The 18,158-nt window shown below is 42.0% G+C and overlaps 1 long non-coding RNA gene across 1 annotated transcript in view; it reads right to left on the bottom strand.

Moving 5' to 3' along the window:
* LOC139756346 (uncharacterized) overlaps positions 1 to 17,825 on the bottom strand; it is a 125,119-nt gene extending 107,294 nt beyond the window's left edge. Inside the window, exon 1 of the long non-coding RNA XR_011714316.1 lies at positions 17,765 to 17,825. This is a non-coding gene — a long non-coding RNA (uncharacterized lncRNA). The remainder of the gene's footprint in view (positions 1 to 17,764) is intronic.
* Between the last annotated feature and the right edge of the window lie 333 nt (positions 17,826 to 18,158).

Raw genomic sequence — 18,158 nt, forward strand, 5'->3', positions numbered from 1 at the left:
CGCGCGCGCTTTGCTACTTTCGATTTATTTCGGATGGACAATTGACCAGATGCCAAACATAGCTCTTAACAGGGGCAAAGGAGTCTCAGAATATCTTCTGAGCAATCTGTGATGAAGCCTTGATTCTTTTGAGCAGTCAATGAATGAAGCTCCGATCTTTTGAGCAATCAATGAATGAAGCTCCGATCTTTTGAGCAGTCAATGAATGAAGCTCTGATCTTTTGAGCAATCAATGAATGAAGCTCCGATCTTTTGGGCAGTCAATGAATGAAGCTTCGATCTTCTGAACAGTCAATAAATGAGGATTGCTTCGTATGAGCAACAATAAGTAAATGAAGCTTTAATCTATGAAGCAGTCTTTAAATAAAACATCGATCTTCTGTGTATCAATGTATGAAGCTTCGATACATAATCTGTATATTTTCATTAAACAACTACTTTTTTGGAGAGAGAAGGGACAGCACACAGCGTTTCCATTAGTGGTAATCTAAATTTTATGATTTTCACTATACAATTAAGGTCTTTCACGAACTGTGAAAAGGTGTTCAATAGGTGGCAACCAGAACCCAAACGCAATAACAATGTAATCGTGGTAATTACACGGCAATAACAGATGATAATTACATATCCACAATACAAAGCTGGTGCCAGTTAGTGTTCTGAAGGCATTTTCGTGTCTTAAATGACTACCTAAAAAGATGAATCTTGAGTCATGTAAATAGAGAGTCGAGATGCCGAGCAATGAAAAACTATCTACCTCATCGTCACCAACCCAAAGAATTATCAGAACTATAACACACAATTCTTATGGTTTAACAAAATAAAGTTAAAACAGTCTTATGGTTTAACAAAATAATGTTAAAACAGTCTTATGGTTTAACAAAATAGTTCCATCAAGTTAAGTCGAAAACTCGTTTATAACGACCTCGTGACATTCCCTTCTTTCATTAGCTTCATTCAAAGGAGGACGAACCCCCCGGTAGAGACAATTTTGCTTCGCTTCGAAAAGTTTTCCGGACACTTGTTTTATTACGTGCTCGGTCTCTATCCCTCTGTATGGGAATAGTTTTAATAAAACTAGAAGGGATGGAGATGGGAAGGGAGGGTCACGACGGAATGCCACAGCGTGCATCCGGGGAACACTGGAATCTAAACAGGGCAATATTGGCACCACTTGTACAATGAAATGGGAGGGCAGCATTGTTATGTCCTCTAGGCTCCTAGTGTGTATATGGCCGTTGGCAGGACGGCTATGGTGTTTGACGCTTCCACGTCCATAGATCCATACAGAGCCCTGTATGCATGTGTGAGAGAGAGAGAGAGAGAGAGAGAGAGAGAGAGAGAGAGAGAGAGAGAGAGAGAGAGAGAGAGAGAGAGAGAGAGAGAGAGAGAGAGAACCCACACACAAGGAAAAAAAAATAGTACCCACGAAGCGATCATGCCATGATGACAGGGCGGACGCGAAGTGCTCACCGCTGACAGACAGAGGAACGAGAGATAGGAAAGAGAAAATAATTAAGTAAAAGAAATAATGAAAACAGAAAAAAGAGGATAAAGAATACAGGAAAGAAAGAGTGATTATGATTAAGAGACATGGGAAAGACGAGGTAGAAAAAGAGAAGGAATTAACTGAAGAATTCAATACTAATGATCAATAGAGGAGGAATTAACTTAGGAATTCAATACTAATGATCAATAGAGTAGGAATTAACTGAGGAATTCAATACTAATGATCAATAACGAATTAAGAATGAGCAAGATGGCGCTATCATTGAGGACGACTGTACCACCCTTGAGTATGAGGATATGGCCATTGACCTGTCCCTTAAGGGACGGGTCAAATACCACGCCATCGTTTGTAAGGATCGCACCGTCGGGCGCAGGGGTCGTACCGTCTGGCTCAAAGATCGTACCAAGTTGCTCCGGAGGTTAATGTAACAGATTCTCAGGAACCACGTCCTCCAGAGTTCAGTGCTGGGTTGCCTGGCGGTATCACTGCCACAGACAGCGTGGGAGGCTGCAGGCAACACTAGACGTGACGCTGACCACAAGTCATTCTATAGGGAGGAAGGAGGGCGTGGCCGGGGGGATGGAGTGGGTGTGCGAAGGAGTTCGTCAAGTAAAAGAATCGAGAGGGTTCCCATCGCACAGCTGAGGAGAGAGAGAGAGAGAGAGAGAGAGAGAGAGAGAGAGAGAGAGAGAGAGAGAGAGAGAGAGAGAGAGAGAGAGAGTATTCAGTTACAAAATACTATACATAGATGAAAATTAGAAAGCAAGAAAAGCAATTAAAACTGATGGGTGTTGTGTGTGGAAAGGGATGAGGAAGAGCAGAGTTCCCCATGACCTTACTCCTTAATTAGATATTATTGAGGTCTCCAATATTGTCAAAATTAATCAGACTATAAAGTGGCTGTATTCAATTAAATTTGCGAAATATCTAAAATATAGGATTGACTTTATACTAACATCAAAGCCAGAATTAAATGTCACATATGTGAAATATGATATTTGACTTTAAACAGAAATTAATATGCACTCAAATAATTAAAATGGACAAAATCCGTTAAAAGATATACGATTAATGAACAGGAAATACTAATGAAATAATAACGGGATGATAAATATAAGAGGAATTCGTCATGTGATATGTCTGAAGAACCAGCAACGGTAAAATACACATGTAATATCCTCACAAATGGTTGTAAAAATCCATTTGTTGTAATCTGATACATATCGGCGTTTCCCTTCCCCAATGGTGTTTCTGGGGGGGGGAGAGAGAGAGAGAGAGAGAGAGAGAGAGAGAGAGAGAGAGAGAGAGAGAGAGAGAGAATGAAGGTAGGGAATGGATGAAAGCAGGAAGTATGAATCTATACATATGTCTGTGTATGTATGCGTTGAAATATCTATGCATATATATATATATATATATATATATATATATATATATATATATATATATATATATATATATATATATATATACATATACTTTTTTTTTCATTTTGCTTTGTCGCTCTCTCTCGCGTTTGTGAGGTAGCGCAAGGAAACAGACGAAAGAAATGGCCCAACCCACCCCCATACACATGTATATACATACACGTCCACACACGCAAATATACATACCCATACATCTCAATGTGCACATATATATACACACACAGACATATACATATATACACATGTACATAATTCATAGTCTGCCTTTATTTATTCCAATCGCCACCTCGCCACACATGGAATAACATCCCCCTCCCCCTCATGTGAGCGTTTATGTATATACATGTATATGTGGGTGGGTTGGGCCATTTCTCGTCTGTTTCCTTGCGCTACCTCGCAAACGCGGGAGACGGCGATAAAGTATAATATATATATATATATATATATATATATATATATATATATATATATATAGTGCCATTGTACAAAGGCAAAGGGGATAAGAGTGAGTGCTCAAATTACAGAGGTATAAGTTTGTTGAGTATTCCTGGTAAATTATATGGTAGGGTATTGATTGAGAGGGTGAAGGCATGTACAGAGCATCAGATTGGGGAAGAGCAGTGTGGTTTCAGAAGTGGTAGAGGATGTGTGGATCAGGTGTTTGCTTTGAAGAATGTATGTGAGAAATACTTAGAAAAGCAAATGGATTTGTATGTAGCATTTATGGATCTGGAGAAGGCATATGATAGAGTTGATAGAGATGCTCTGTGGAAGGTATTAAGAATATATGGTGTGGGAGGAAAGTTGTTAGAAGCAGTGAAAAGTTTTTATCGAGGATGTAAGGCATGTGTACGTGTAGGAAGAGAGGAAACTGATTGGTTCTCAGTGAATGTAGGTTTGCGGCAGGGGTGTGTGATGTCTCCATGGTTGTTTAATTTGTTTATGGATGGGGTTGTTAGGGAGGTAAATGCAAGAGTTTTGGAAAGAGGGGTAAGTATGAAGTCTGTTGGGGATGAGAGAGCTTGGGAAGTGAGTCAGTTGTTGTTCGCTGATGATACAGCGCTGGTGGCTGATTCATGTGAGAAACTGCAGAAGCTGGTGACTGAGTTTGGTAAAGTGTGTGGAAGAGGAAAGTTAAGAGTAAATGTGAATAAGAGCAAGGTTATTAGGTACAGTAGGGTTGAGGGTCAAGTCAATTGGGAGGTGAGTTTGAATGGAGAAAAACTGGAGGAAGTGAAGTCAATTGGGAGGTGAGTTTGAATGGAGAAAAACTGGAGGAAGTGAAGTGTTTTAGATATCTGGGAGTGGATCTGGCAGCGGATGGAACCATGGAAGCGGAAGTGGATCATAGGGTGGGGGAGGGGGCGAAAATTCTGGGGGCCTTGAAGAATGTGTGGAAGTCGAGAACATTATCTCGGAAAGCAAAAATGGGTATGTTTGAAGGAATAGTGGTTCCAACAATGTTGTATGGTTGCGAGGCGTGGGCTATGGATAGAGTTGTGCGCAGGAGTATGGATGTGCTGGAAATGAGATGTTTGAGGACAATGTGTGGTGTGAGGTGGTCTGATCGAGTGAGTAACGTAAGGGTAAGAGAGATGTGTGGAAATAAAAAGAACGTGGTTGAGAGAGCAGAAGAGGGTGTTTTGAAGTGGTTTGGGCACATGGAGAGAATGAGTGAGGAAAGATTGACCAAGAGGATATATGTGTCGGAGGTGGAGGGAACGAGGAGAAGAGGGAGACCAAATTGGAGGTGGAAAGATGGAGTGAAAAAGATTTTGTGTGATCGGGGCCTGAACATGCAGGAGGGTGAAAGGAGGGCAAGGAATAGAGTGAATTGGAGCGATGTGGTATACCGGGGTTGACGTGCTGTCAGTGGATTGAATCAAGGCATGTGAAGCGTCTGGGGTAAACCATGGAAAGCTGTGTAGGTATGTATATTTGCGTGTGTGGACGTATGTATATACATGTGTATGGGGGGGGTTGGGCCATTTCTTTCGTCTGTTTCCTTGCGCTACCTCGCAAACGCGGGAGACAGCGACAAAGTATAATAATATAAAAAAAAAAAAAATATATATATATATATATATATATATATATATATATATATATATATATATATATATATATTATCCCTGGGGATAGGGGAGAAAGAATACTTCTCACGTATTCCTTGCGTGTCGTAGAAGGCGACCAAAAGGGGAGGGAGCGGGGGGGCGGGAAATCCTCCCCTCTCATTATTTTTTTTTAATTTTCCAAAAGACGGAATAGAGAAGGGGGCCAGGTAAAGATATTCCCTTAAAGGCCCAGTTCTCTGTTCTTAACGCTACTTCGCTAACGCGGGAAATGGCGAATAGCTTGAAAGAAAAGAAAAAGATATATATATATATATATATATATATATATATATATATATATATATATATATATATATATATATATATATATATATATATATATATATATATATGGTGTCTCCGTGGTTGTTTGGTTTGTTTGTGGATGGGGTGGTTGGGGGGGTGAGTGCGAGGTTTTTTTTTTTTTTTTGGGGGGGGGGGGCGGGTGTGCGGTCTGTTGTGGGTGGGAGAGCTTGGGGGGTGAGTCGGTTGTTGTTCACTGGTGGTGCAGCGCTAGTGGCTGGTTCATGTGGGGGGCTGCAAGGGCTGGTGGCTGGGTTTGGTAAAGTGTGTCAGGGAAGAGGGTTGAGAGTGAGTGTGAATGGGAGCAGGGTTGTTGGGTTATGTAGGGTTGAGGGTCAAGTCAGTTGTGAGGTGGGATTGAGTGGAGAAAGGCTGAGGAAGTGAAGTGCTTTGGATGTCTGGGAGTGGATTTGGTGGTGGGTGGAACCGTGGAAGCAGACGTGAGTCGTGGGGTGGGGGAGGGGGCGAAAGTTCTGGGAGCCTTGGGGGGTGTGTGGAGGTCGAGATTTTGTCTCGGAAAGCAAAAATGGGTATGTTTGAAGGAATAGTGGTTCCAACAATGTTGTATGGTTGCGAGGCGTGGGCTATGGATAGAGTTGTGCGCAGGAGGGTGGATGTGCTGGACATGAGATGTTTCAGGACAATATGTGGTGTGAGGTGGTTTGATCGAGTAAGTAATAATAGAGTAAGAGAGAGTGTGGTAATAAAAAGAGTGTGGTTGAGAGAGCAGAAGAGGGTGTTTTGAAGTGATTTGGTCACATGGAGAGAATGAGTGAGGAAAGATTGACCAAGAGGATATATGTGTCAGGGGTGGAGGGAACGAGGAGATGTGGGAGACCAAATTAGAGGTGGAAAGATGGAGTGAAAAAGATTTTGTGTGATTGGGGCCTGAACATGCAGGAGGGTGAAAGGCGTGCAAGGAACAGAGTGAATTGGAACGATATGGTATACCTAGGGTCGACGTGCTGTCAATGAATTGAACCAGGGCATGTGAAGCGTCTGGGGTAAACCATGGAAAGTTCTGTGGGGCCTGAATGTGGAAAGGGAGCTGTGGTTTCGGTGCATTATTACATGACAGCTAGAGACTGAGTGTGAACGAATTGGGTCTTTGTTGTCTTTTCCTAGCGCTACCTCGCACACATGAGGGGGGAGGGGGGTTGTTATTTCATGTGTGGCGAGGTGGCGATGGCAATGAATAAAGGCAGACACTATGAATTATGTACGTGTGTATATATGTATTTGTCTGTGTGTGTGTATATATATGTATACGATGAGATGTATAGGTATGTATATTTGCGTGTGTGGATGTGTATATAGATACATGTGTATGTGGGTGGGTTGGGCCATTCTTTCGTCTGTTTCCTTGCGCTACCTCGCTAACGCGGGAGACAGCGACAAAACAATATATATATATATATATATATATATATATATATATATATATATATATATATATATATATATATATATATATATATGGAGAAACACCACTAGGAAACGGGAACATGAGAATCCTGATCGCTTTTCGAAAGCGTTAAGGATTCTCACGTTTCCGTTTCCTAGTTGTATTTCTGCATTTAGCAAGTCGCATGTTTGTTGTGATTTTCTGCATATATATATATATATATAGCTACCTCGCTAATGCGGGAAATGGCGAATGGTATGAAAGAATATATATATATATATATATATATATATATATATATATATATATATATATATATATATATATAAGCTTGGCTCCCTGATGCTGCTCCAGGTAAAAATGGGTGCCTTTGGTGGCTTTAAAGGAGTCTTCATATCAACGTACGGAAGCTTAAGACCATTCCCTGATTCTGAAGTATCCACATCCACACTCTGAGGCTTCTGGCAGTGAGGCTACGGCAGCGTAAAATCAGGTCTAAAATAAGGCCAATATGACCTTAAACCTGGGCTATGGAATGACCTCGCCTTGAACCTGTGGCAGAGCTAAGGTGACCTCATATATGGTCCAAAGACGGGCCAAGATCTCATACTTAGTCGCTTTTATGGCTACAATGACTAAACACACACAGTTTGTACTCAGACTCCTGTGTCCTCACACAGTCTGCAACGATGCTACAGTACCCTCACAATGATGCTACACTGATGCTACATTATCTTCATACTGAGTCTACATTAAGGTCAAAGTCTCCTCACAGCCTAAAACAAGGGTACAGTGTCCTCACACAGAATCTACTATATCTATACATGATTTCTACAATGAGGCTCTAGTGACCTCACACTTACTCTATATTATTTTATAACGAGTCTAAAATATCCTCACATTTCGTCTATAATGAGAGTGTGGTATTCTCACACAGTCTACAATGCTGCTACGATGTCCTCACACAATCCACAAAATGATGTTAATGTCCTCATACTAATTCTATAATGAGGCTAAAGTGTTCCTCACACTCTAATGGAGACAGTGACTTTATACCAAGCATATACTGAAGACTATGGCTTCACCTGGGATATAATGCTGCAGATATACATCACAATGATGTAATTCAGCATTAATTATGACAGCATGAAACATAGTTTATCTTGAGCGTAACCAATATGGCTTCTAACCTAACTTACACAAACGTAATGATATCGTTACACGTAACACGCTGAAGTAACACAGGCGTCACCCTAAACATACACGAAGGTAAGAACGCCGTCACACATGGCATAAACTCATGTACTCACAGCGTCACAGGTGATACACAGACAACAGTGGCATTGCAATTAAGGTACACTATGGCATTGGTAGCGTCACATATATGATGACATCAAGAAGACGTCACACGGTATGTAGTGACGACACAATGTCACAAGGTAACCCAACAAAATCAGCAATGTCTTCAGTTTTCAAGGTCGGATCCGTAAGTGTGAATAATCTTCCTGATTTTGTCATATGACCTGTGTGTGTGTGTGTGTGTGTGTGTGTGTGTGTGTGTGTGTGTTTGTTTTGAGGGACGGCGAGACGAGAGGCGAGGGTGGGTCGTGGGAGGTGGGACAGTAGATTGTGGGAGACGGAGGGCTGTGGGAGGATGGTGGGTCGTGGGAGGTGGGTCTATGGGTCATGGGGTCGTGCATGGGTCTGGGGGTGGAGAGAGCGGGTGGCGGAGGATCGTAAGGGGCAATGACACATTGTGACGTGAAGACGACGTCACATCTGACGAACGATGACGCCAAACAACGTCACAAGACAGTCCGCCGAAATTAGAAAAACCTTCAGGTTTAAAGGTTGGATCTGGCAGCGTTAATACTGCACTGCTTCCTCTTGCGCTAACCTAAGCCAGACAAGGACGGTGTGTGTGTGTGTGTGTGTGTGTGTGTGTGTGTGTGTGTGTGTGTGTGTGTGTGTGTGTGTAAAATATATAGAAAAAGCAAAAACGGTTCACTAAATCAAGGTAGCCATTCGGATCAAAATGTACAGTTCAAATATTACAAAACTGGGAGGTCATAACAGTATATTTAATCTGAAAGAAGCTTAAGATCAAGTTGGGGCTGTACACTTCCACTCTTTGGATAAGCCCACGAGTGAGATACGTTTACACATTCAGGGTAGCAGATATACAGCAAGTGCTACAGAGTAAATACTGTGGTATACATCATGCATTTGGTGGTGATGAAAAGAACATTAAGAGATGAAATCGCAATCAATTGCAATAATATCGTGATCGACATACATTATGTATCTAAAGGTGAACATTAAGTTGATGGACAAAAGTGGTGTAGCCGTTAGCGTTCCTGACCGTAACGTATTCATGGGGTCGCCCCGGGTCGAGCGCATAGGTTCGAATCCTGGTTGCTGCAGTCGGTCCACAGTCAACCCAGATGTTCATCCACCTCTATGGGTTGGTCGATAAAATCGGGGTACTTGCCTCAGGGTAGGGCATATATATATATATATATATATATATATATATATATATATATATATATATATATATATATATATATATATATATATATATATTTTTTTTTTTATACTTTGTCGCTGTCTCCCGCGTTTGCGAGGTAGCGCAAGGAAACAGACGAAAGAAATGGCCCAACCCCCCCCCCCATACACATGTATATACATACGTCCACACACGCAAATATACATACCTACACAGCTTTCCATGGTTTACCCCAGACGCTTCACATGCCTTGATTCAATCCACTGACAGCATGTCAACCCCGGTATACCACATCGCTCCAATTCACTCTATTCCTTGCCCTCCTTTCACCCTCCTGCATGTTCAGGCCCCGATCACACAAAATCTTTTTCACTCCATCTTTCCACCTCCAATTTGGTCTCCCTCTTCTCCTTGCTCCCTCCACCTCCGACACATATATCCTCTTGGTCAATCTTTCCTCACTCATCCTCTCCATGTATATATCCTCTCCATATATATATAGCGCGTTAATGGGATGGCTTCGATTAAGGCCCCAGTTGCCCTTGCAGTCTCGGCTAACGTAAAAAAGTGATGAGTAACCGCAATATGACAGTTGACGTCACTTAATCGTGAGAAAGAAAACAAAGTGTGTGTGTGTGTGTGTGTGTGTGTAGAGCTACTTCATGTCAAGCAGACATTACGGACGGAATTCGGTGTGACAAACCAGACGTCCTACACCGACAAGAGATTCCCGTCCCACTATCAGGCGGGTCTTCCCCTCACCGACCTGGGGAGCGGGTGATCGAAGTGGGAAGCCCAGGGGGCATTTACCTCCCTGATTACGGTTGATAAAATTATTGCCTGGAAAAGGATGGTACGACTCGAGCGCGATGGTACGACCCTTGAGCAAGGCGGTACGACCCTTGAGCACGACGGTACGACCCTTGAGCACGGCAGTTCGACCCTTGAGCACGGCAGTTCGACCCTTGAGCACGGCGGTACGACCCTTGAGCACGGCGGTACGACTCTTGAGCACGGCGGTACGACCCTTGAGCACGGCGATACGACCTTTGAAACACGGCGGTACGACCTTTGAAGCACGGCGCGTACGACCCTTGAGCACAGCGGTGTGATGGTGTAAACTCTGACCCGACCCTTAGGGGTCAGTTGAAAGTCCAGGCCTTCGTTATGCAAGGCCCGCATCGTCGTCGTCAAAGGATTAACGAGGATGACAGTACAGCGAGAAGTAATCAGTATGCAAATTGCTCGACTTATACACGAGTATAATGGATGACATGAATCATTCGCCATGAATGCTGCGGGAAGTCACGGGGGAAAACAACAGACAGTGAATAATGAAGAATCGCTTTTAATAGAAATGATTCCATACTATTAATATAGATAATGCACTCAATATAATCACCGAGCAGTGGACAGGAAATAGTTTCAAACGTGAAAGGGGAAATGTTTTGATATCTTACGAGTGAAACAATAACTAACGTTTACATATATACCATCCTCCTTACATGCTGCCTCATGCGAGGTCGCGAGGATCTAGTACCTGGCTTATATAATGAGGCCACTATTGACTCACACCTGGACGCCGGGGGACCACTATGTTACTCACAGCCTGGACTCAAATGAGGCCATTATGTAGTTACAGATGGACCGAGTCAATAAGGCTACATGTTCTCTCACACATGGACTCCATGAAGCCACGATGACCTCACAGCTGAACTGTACTGAAGCCACAGTAACCTCGCTCTGGGCCTGTCATAAGGTCACAGTGACCTTATATCAGACGTCTACAGGAAAAGATAGGTCACACTTGATATCTCATGTGGATATAGAAGCGTCACAGAACGCATACTAGGGAAATGGGAGCGTCACACTTGATTATATATATATATAATAACGCTTACGTCACACTTGACATACACGGTAACGATGGCGTCACACTTGACGTACACTGAGGTGACTATGACGTCACAGTTAACATTCCAGGGAAGCGGTGATAACGTCACTCTTGACACTGTGACGATCTGTGACGTTACAGCGTCGTCCCAGATTTAGCAAAACCTTTAGTCTCAAAGGTTGGATCAGGCAAGGTGAATACTGAATGATGCCTTCCTATCTTAGCTGTTTAACGATGTGTGTGTGTGTGTGTGTGTGTGTGTGTGTGTGTGTGTGTGTGTGTGTGTGTGATCAACCCTGTTTGTTGCGAGGCAGAAGGAAAAGACGGGAACCTGGGTCAGGAGTGGACATTTGACCAATGTTGTACATATGTGTAATTATATATTTGTAGCCATCTGTTCGTACTGTACAGGGAGGGAGTTCTACACTCGTGGGGTCCCATCTGTACCGTGAGGGGTGGGAGTTCTACACTCTCGGGGCCCCATCTGTAGTGTACGGGGAGGGAGTTCTACACTCTCGGGGCCCCATCTGTAGTGTACGGGGAGGGAGTTCTACACTCTCGGGGCCCCATCTCTTGAACTTTCTCTACTATCATACAACTTATGAAACTTCAATATGCTTTCCACTATCACACTCTCAAAACACATTTCTTCCATTCATCCCCTATTCTTATACCCTAAAAGCACTATTTTACAACCTTTCCTTACAAGTTTCTTTTCTAGTTCCGTGTTGTGGCCTCGGGTTGTTTCGTCCCTGTATCTTTCGAAGAACCGTTCACTGCCCACAATACACACCGTCATCTCTACAACTACAATATCGATGCAATTTTCTTTTTCACACGTTCATGTACAAGCGTCGTCTCACGGACGTAAATTTCAACGTTTGGGCGCATTTACACCTTCACTCGATTAAATACAGACACATCCAACGGGACAGAATTAAACCATTTTAATGCTGGGATTTTCCGATATGCCGAATACATTTCCATTTTCCATCATTTGTTTTCTTTCAATACTCCCTGAGTGTACAGTGAACACATCTAATTACTCTCCCGGTATCGAGAAAACAAAAAGTAGTTTATTAAGGCTCTTAAAGGTTCCGTAAAGCCCTTTTAACATTTGTGTCCTTAATGGTGCCTTTAACCCTTTGTGATTCACTTGATTAATGGTTCCTTAATGCTTTAAGATTAACGAGTCCTTAAACCCCATTGTACTTTAATGTAATTCATAGTTCCTATAGCGTTTTTAATCAATGCAAGTAATGTGTATCTTATTCCTTTGGTTTAGTATAATTAATGGCTTTTTCAACCATCCTGATTATAAATGAAACAGTTCTGTGCACAGTTTGAGATTAATGTAATTAATGGACACAGTCTCTTATTAGTTACACTAAGGATCCCTAAAGCCCTTTGTAATCGGTCCTTAAAACCATTTGTAAGCATAGAATTCACTGATAAACGATTCCTAATACTCTTTGCGTTCCCTGTAATTAATGGCTACTTAAAACCCCTTCGTAACTATATCTAGTGAACTGATACACGACTCGCAAAACTCTCAATGTTCAGTGTATTCAATGGTTCCCTAAAACCCTTTTTTTTTTTTTTTTGCAATGAACGTCCTCGCAGATGGAAGTGAGAGAAAATGTGCACAGCGGACGTAGAGGGATAAGGCCTGGCTAGCAAGCGAGTGAGTGAGGGAGGGAAGAAGGGAGGGAGGGAGGGAAGGAGAGAGAGAGAGAGGGAGGGAGGGAGGGAGGGAGAGACGGAGGGAGGGAGAGAAGGAGGGAGGGAGGGAGAGAAGGAGGGAGGGAGGGAGAGAAGGAGGGAGGGAGGGTAGGAGGGAGGTAGGGAAGGAGGGAGAGAAGGAGAGAGGGAGGGTAGGAGGGAGGGAAGGTCGTCTCGGCACAGTAGTCCATGAATACTTGATTCTAAAAGCTAATTGAATAAGCTGAAGCCGGGCGTGGGATAACACGATTTACAGGCGCTGACGAGTCATTTCACAGGTTGTGCATGACCCCTCCTTGTTCCGCCTGATGGAGTACGCCCAAGTGCGCCGATATCGGAGAGATTACACCCCCCCCCCCCCCCCAACAGAGTAATCTTGCATGCTAATTAAATGATCTCTCGCTATACAGAAAATGGATTTATTGGGAATGTTGGCAGGGTCGGCTCTACAGTTCCCGTCGTGTGACGTTATCAAAAAGGGTTCAGTGGTAATGACACTAACTGGTGGTAATGTTTTAATCCGATTAATCCAACAATTGACAGGAGAATAACTCGAAAGAAAACTTGTTTGCGAATCTGTTTAATGTGTGTGTGTGTGTGTGTGTGTGTGTGTGTGTGTGTGTGTGTGTGTGTTCAAATGTCGAAATTACAGGTCAATATCTATGAAGCTCTGAAGCAAGAGGGTGCTGTCTTGAGCACAACGTTATGACCCATGAACACGACGGCACGACACATGAATACGACGGTATGATCCTTAGGCACGACGGTGCAACACTTGAACACGCCGACACGACCCTTGAGCACCGACGGTACGACCATTTAGCACGACGGTACGACCCTTGAGCACGACGGTAAGACCCTTGGGTGTGAAGGTTTGACTTTCGGTTCGAAACTTACGAGTCAGGAGAAAGACCAAGCCATCATATCTAAAGGTAATACCATCTCGCTCAGGGGTCACACTGCCATGTTCAAGGATCATACAGTCGTTTTCGACGGATCAAATACATATGAAGTGCAATACATACACACACACACACACACAATCAATCAAGAGTGCTACAAATCTTAAGTCTGTATGTCTCTCTCTCTCTCTCTCTCTCTCTCTCTCTCTCTCTCTCTCTATATATATATATATATATATATATATATATATATATATATATATATATATATATATATATCCAATGAAAATACGAACACCTGTCCAGGAGAAATTCCAACATTAATCTCGTCTTAGTCTTTACATAAAGTTCTGACTGATCATCTCATATCAGACCTGATGTAATCACCCTGGAAGAGTCCTCAGCGTTTGAACTTCGAGGTTAACTCGTTAGCGGCTGAGCAAATACTTCCCCGCCTACGTCACCGGTAATCAGTGAATAATTACACAGGTCGGGTGCAGCTCCAGCCACAGTGAGTGAGAACGGGACAAATTAACTGACCGTCTGTAATTATGATTACCAAGTGATCAACACTAGCAGAGACGAGGGCATCTCTTGTGCTCGTTGCGTCAGAGTCCGAACCTCGAAGTAACTACGTTAATATCCATCATCATCATCATCATAATCATGATCAATCATAATCATCATCACCATGATAATGAATATACGACCCTAATCACATCATCTCTATTTGTCTAATCTCAAGTCATCAGTGGAAAAGTAAAAAAAAATCTTAAAACAATTATTCAACATTTTTTTACCCAATGATATTCTTTCTTTTTTTTTATGAATATCTAACGTACCTGGTATGGATTCTAGCTGAATGACCATTCAGCTGTTGATAGCCAATTGGAACCTAACAAAATAAAAATGTTTAACGGGGGTGAGGAGGAGGATTCTTTCGCCAATAACCAACAAAACCAATTATAACTTCAAACGTTTGACAAAGGAGTATTGGAAAGCGATCGCATTTTACAGAAGGATCGTATACTGGAAAACTACGGGAAAATAATTAATGTAACAAATATACATATAAATGAATCAATAATAATAGATAATATAAACACACACATATTATATATATATATATATATATATATATATATATATATATATATATATATATATATATATATATATATGGGTAGGGGAGTAGGAATTCTCCCATCGGATTCCTTGCATGTCGTAGAAGGCGACTGAAGACGCGGGAGTGGGGGTTGGAAACCCTCCCCTTCTACTTAGATATTTCAGTTTCTAAAAGATTACTCAGGAGGAGGATTCAAGCAAAGAGCGCTCATCATATTCGAAGGCTCAGGATGGGGTGTCTATTTGTGTGTGGATAAGAAGAGAGGGGAGAAAGGTAGTATGTTTTGATTTAAGAAACCTGTCGTCACAAGAATCTTCGGGTTCCTGTCTGACTCTACTGCCAATGAGAGGGTGAGATTCTACTGCCAATGAGAGGGTGAACTCAGACAGTAGCAGTACTGGACCCTCCCACAACCTTTGCCTCTCTGATAGACCCTCTTTTTTTGTATTCACTACACCAACATTCGATGCCGATCTAGTAACCTCTCTCCTGTTGATCATCATCTCTCTAGTACCTCTCCTCTCAACAGACTCAGTTGACCAATGAAATTTTCACAAGTCCCTTTTTCATATACATCTATAATCTCCACTCACATTTCCGTTTCAAACGTGGTGTCTGTGCTTACTCCAGAATCAACACACCTATTGCACGCTTTGTGAACCTGGAATCTCTAAAGTTTCTTGTTATCTGGCTCAAGGTCTGTCTCCCAACTACCATGCTCTTCCTTTGTTTCGCCTACTGCTTTCTTATTTCTACAAAAGTTGCCTTTCTTAGTCTATCTAAACTGCTGCCATGAAACTAACATCCTCTCACCCCTCTAATCCGCAAGCCGAGATCCTCTACCTCGGAGATTTCAACGTTCACCATAGGAAATGGTTGAATTCCTCCCATACGAATGGTGAAGGGATTCAAGCCCACACGTTCTCCAATTTCAACGATGTAGAGCACATCTCCCACCCTTCCTGACCACTCTCCATATTTTTCATCTGTTTTTCACCCTAGTCTATCCCATTGTAACTACACAATCTCGCCACCAGCTAGTTCAACTGACTTTACTCGCATAAATGTAACTACGGCACCTCCCCCTCTAGGGGCCCCTTCTAAACGTAGATATCGGCACCGACAAAGTTGACTGGAACAGCCTGCGAAAATACCTTAAATTTCCTTGGGTAAATTACTCTTATGTGGTGATGTTTCTGCCTTCACCAAACGCAGAGCAGAGGGTATTCTTGAGGGAATGGTAGCATTTATACCCTCTTCCTCCACGACGATCTCTTTTTCCAGGCCATTCAGGCAAGAGATCAAGCATATCAAGCATGGAAACACTCACCTTCCATAGCTTCCCATTCAGCACATATCACCGTCTGTGATAACTCTCGTCGGTTGTGAGTTGTGAATAGTTTTCGACAGAGAAATAGGCAGAAACTGAGTCTTGGAGGCATTGAATTTAACTTGATTTCGTCTACCCCACTGAGCTATCTTATCCAAATCATGCGAATGAAGTTGGGTGCCTCACACGAAGCCGATGATAAAGGCAAGAAAGTCTGATCTCAGTCAAACTGCATTTACGGTGACAGTTAAGAAAAAACGGGTTTTCGGTTAATTCTGCAGAGTATTTTCGAATCTCTGTATCATGCAAAAATCTTAAAGAAACAGAATTGTCCTGCATTTAGAGTTAGGTATTAGTGCAAACTATTATTAGACCTACAGATTACAAAGTGCTTTCTTTTGAGGTATTCTTAAAACCTTAATGAATATACATATATATATATATATATATATATATATATATATATATATATATATATATATATATATATATATATATATATGCATTTTTGTTTGTAAAATACTGGTAGTTTATGTCGTTAAAAGGATAACAGAAGACAAACCAAACCTTCTACCCTTCAACACAAATATTCTAAAAGCATGTTTAGGATTGCATTTCCTCGTTTGTCTACATCACTCAAAAGCATCCGACTCTTGTGGTCACTACTAAAGCTTTCCCTGCGCTATAATCATCAAGAAGTGCTCCCATCAAATCACCGTTATATAGCCTGGTATGAGCGTGTATGATTAGATTGGGGCTGTATCTCCTATTGAATGTCAGAAGACACACGACGTAGCCTAGTTATCATCCAGTCTATGACCACAGGGGATCTCCAAATACGAGCCTATCTCAGCTAGATTGTGTTCCCTTTATTCTTGTCCGTGCAACACATTTCGATGACACGGGAGTGAAGACAAACATTATCTCAAACCCTCAGAAATGTGTGGTTATCTCCCTGCATAAGAATATGACCAGATCCTTCAGTTTTTACACTGGACAGCTTTCCTAAACCTCGTGTTGACTAACAACGTCACAATATTAAGCGTGCGTACTGACCCAACACGCGGGCAAAGATCAGTAAGGCAGCTCGGGTAGTGCCTGTTATCTATCGAGGTGATCACCTTTATGCACCTCAGGTCATTACTCATGTTCCAGAAATGATACATCAGAGCACGTCTAGGAATATGCAGCTCCTGGAACGCTCCAAGACCTGATACTGGATCAGAATAATATAAGGGAAAACAAAATTGCAAAGACGTATATGATTGAGAATTTGTTCTGGGAAGTAATTACGCAAGCCTGGTACGGTAATGGTCCTCAAACCCCAAACTTACAGAACGTAAATATCTGCGTCTTAATTTTGCTTTAGCTCCCTTAGGTAACGAGGGCCAATCCATCCATGGTCGCAACGATAGTCAGAAACAACGGTTGCTGCCTCCCAAATGCAGCAAAACGGGACGAAAACATTTAAATTCTATAAATGAAAATATTTGATACTTTCACCAAAATTTCTATCACTTACCTTGATTTCTTGTCATTGCAACGTCGATCCAGTAGTCCCTCCAGTACGACTTACCTGAAAAGATGAAAATAATGTAGATTAACATTGTATCAAACTTGAAATTCTTATTCATAAAAAACTGCTGGTAAGCAATATTAGACTTATGCAGAGAAAAAAAGACAACCCAAAAAAGCAGATGAATATACACAATTGGGCAAATCTCTCACACTTGGAGCATTATCACTCGAGGAAGCCAGTGGGATTCTACCTTAGTCTCACCTTATCTATTCAGTCTCGAGTAGAAAATGAGTCATTCACGATAAGGAAAAACTTTTTTTCACACACACAATATATATATACTCGTGTATAGTTCGAGTTTTTAAGACCAAATTTTCAGGCAAAATGATTAGGGGGT

Source organism: Panulirus ornatus, chromosome 2, assembly GCF_036320965.1.
Source record: "Panulirus ornatus isolate Po-2019 chromosome 2, ASM3632096v1, whole genome shotgun sequence".
Taxonomy (NCBI): Eukaryota; Metazoa; Arthropoda; class Malacostraca; order Decapoda; family Palinuridae; genus Panulirus; species Panulirus ornatus.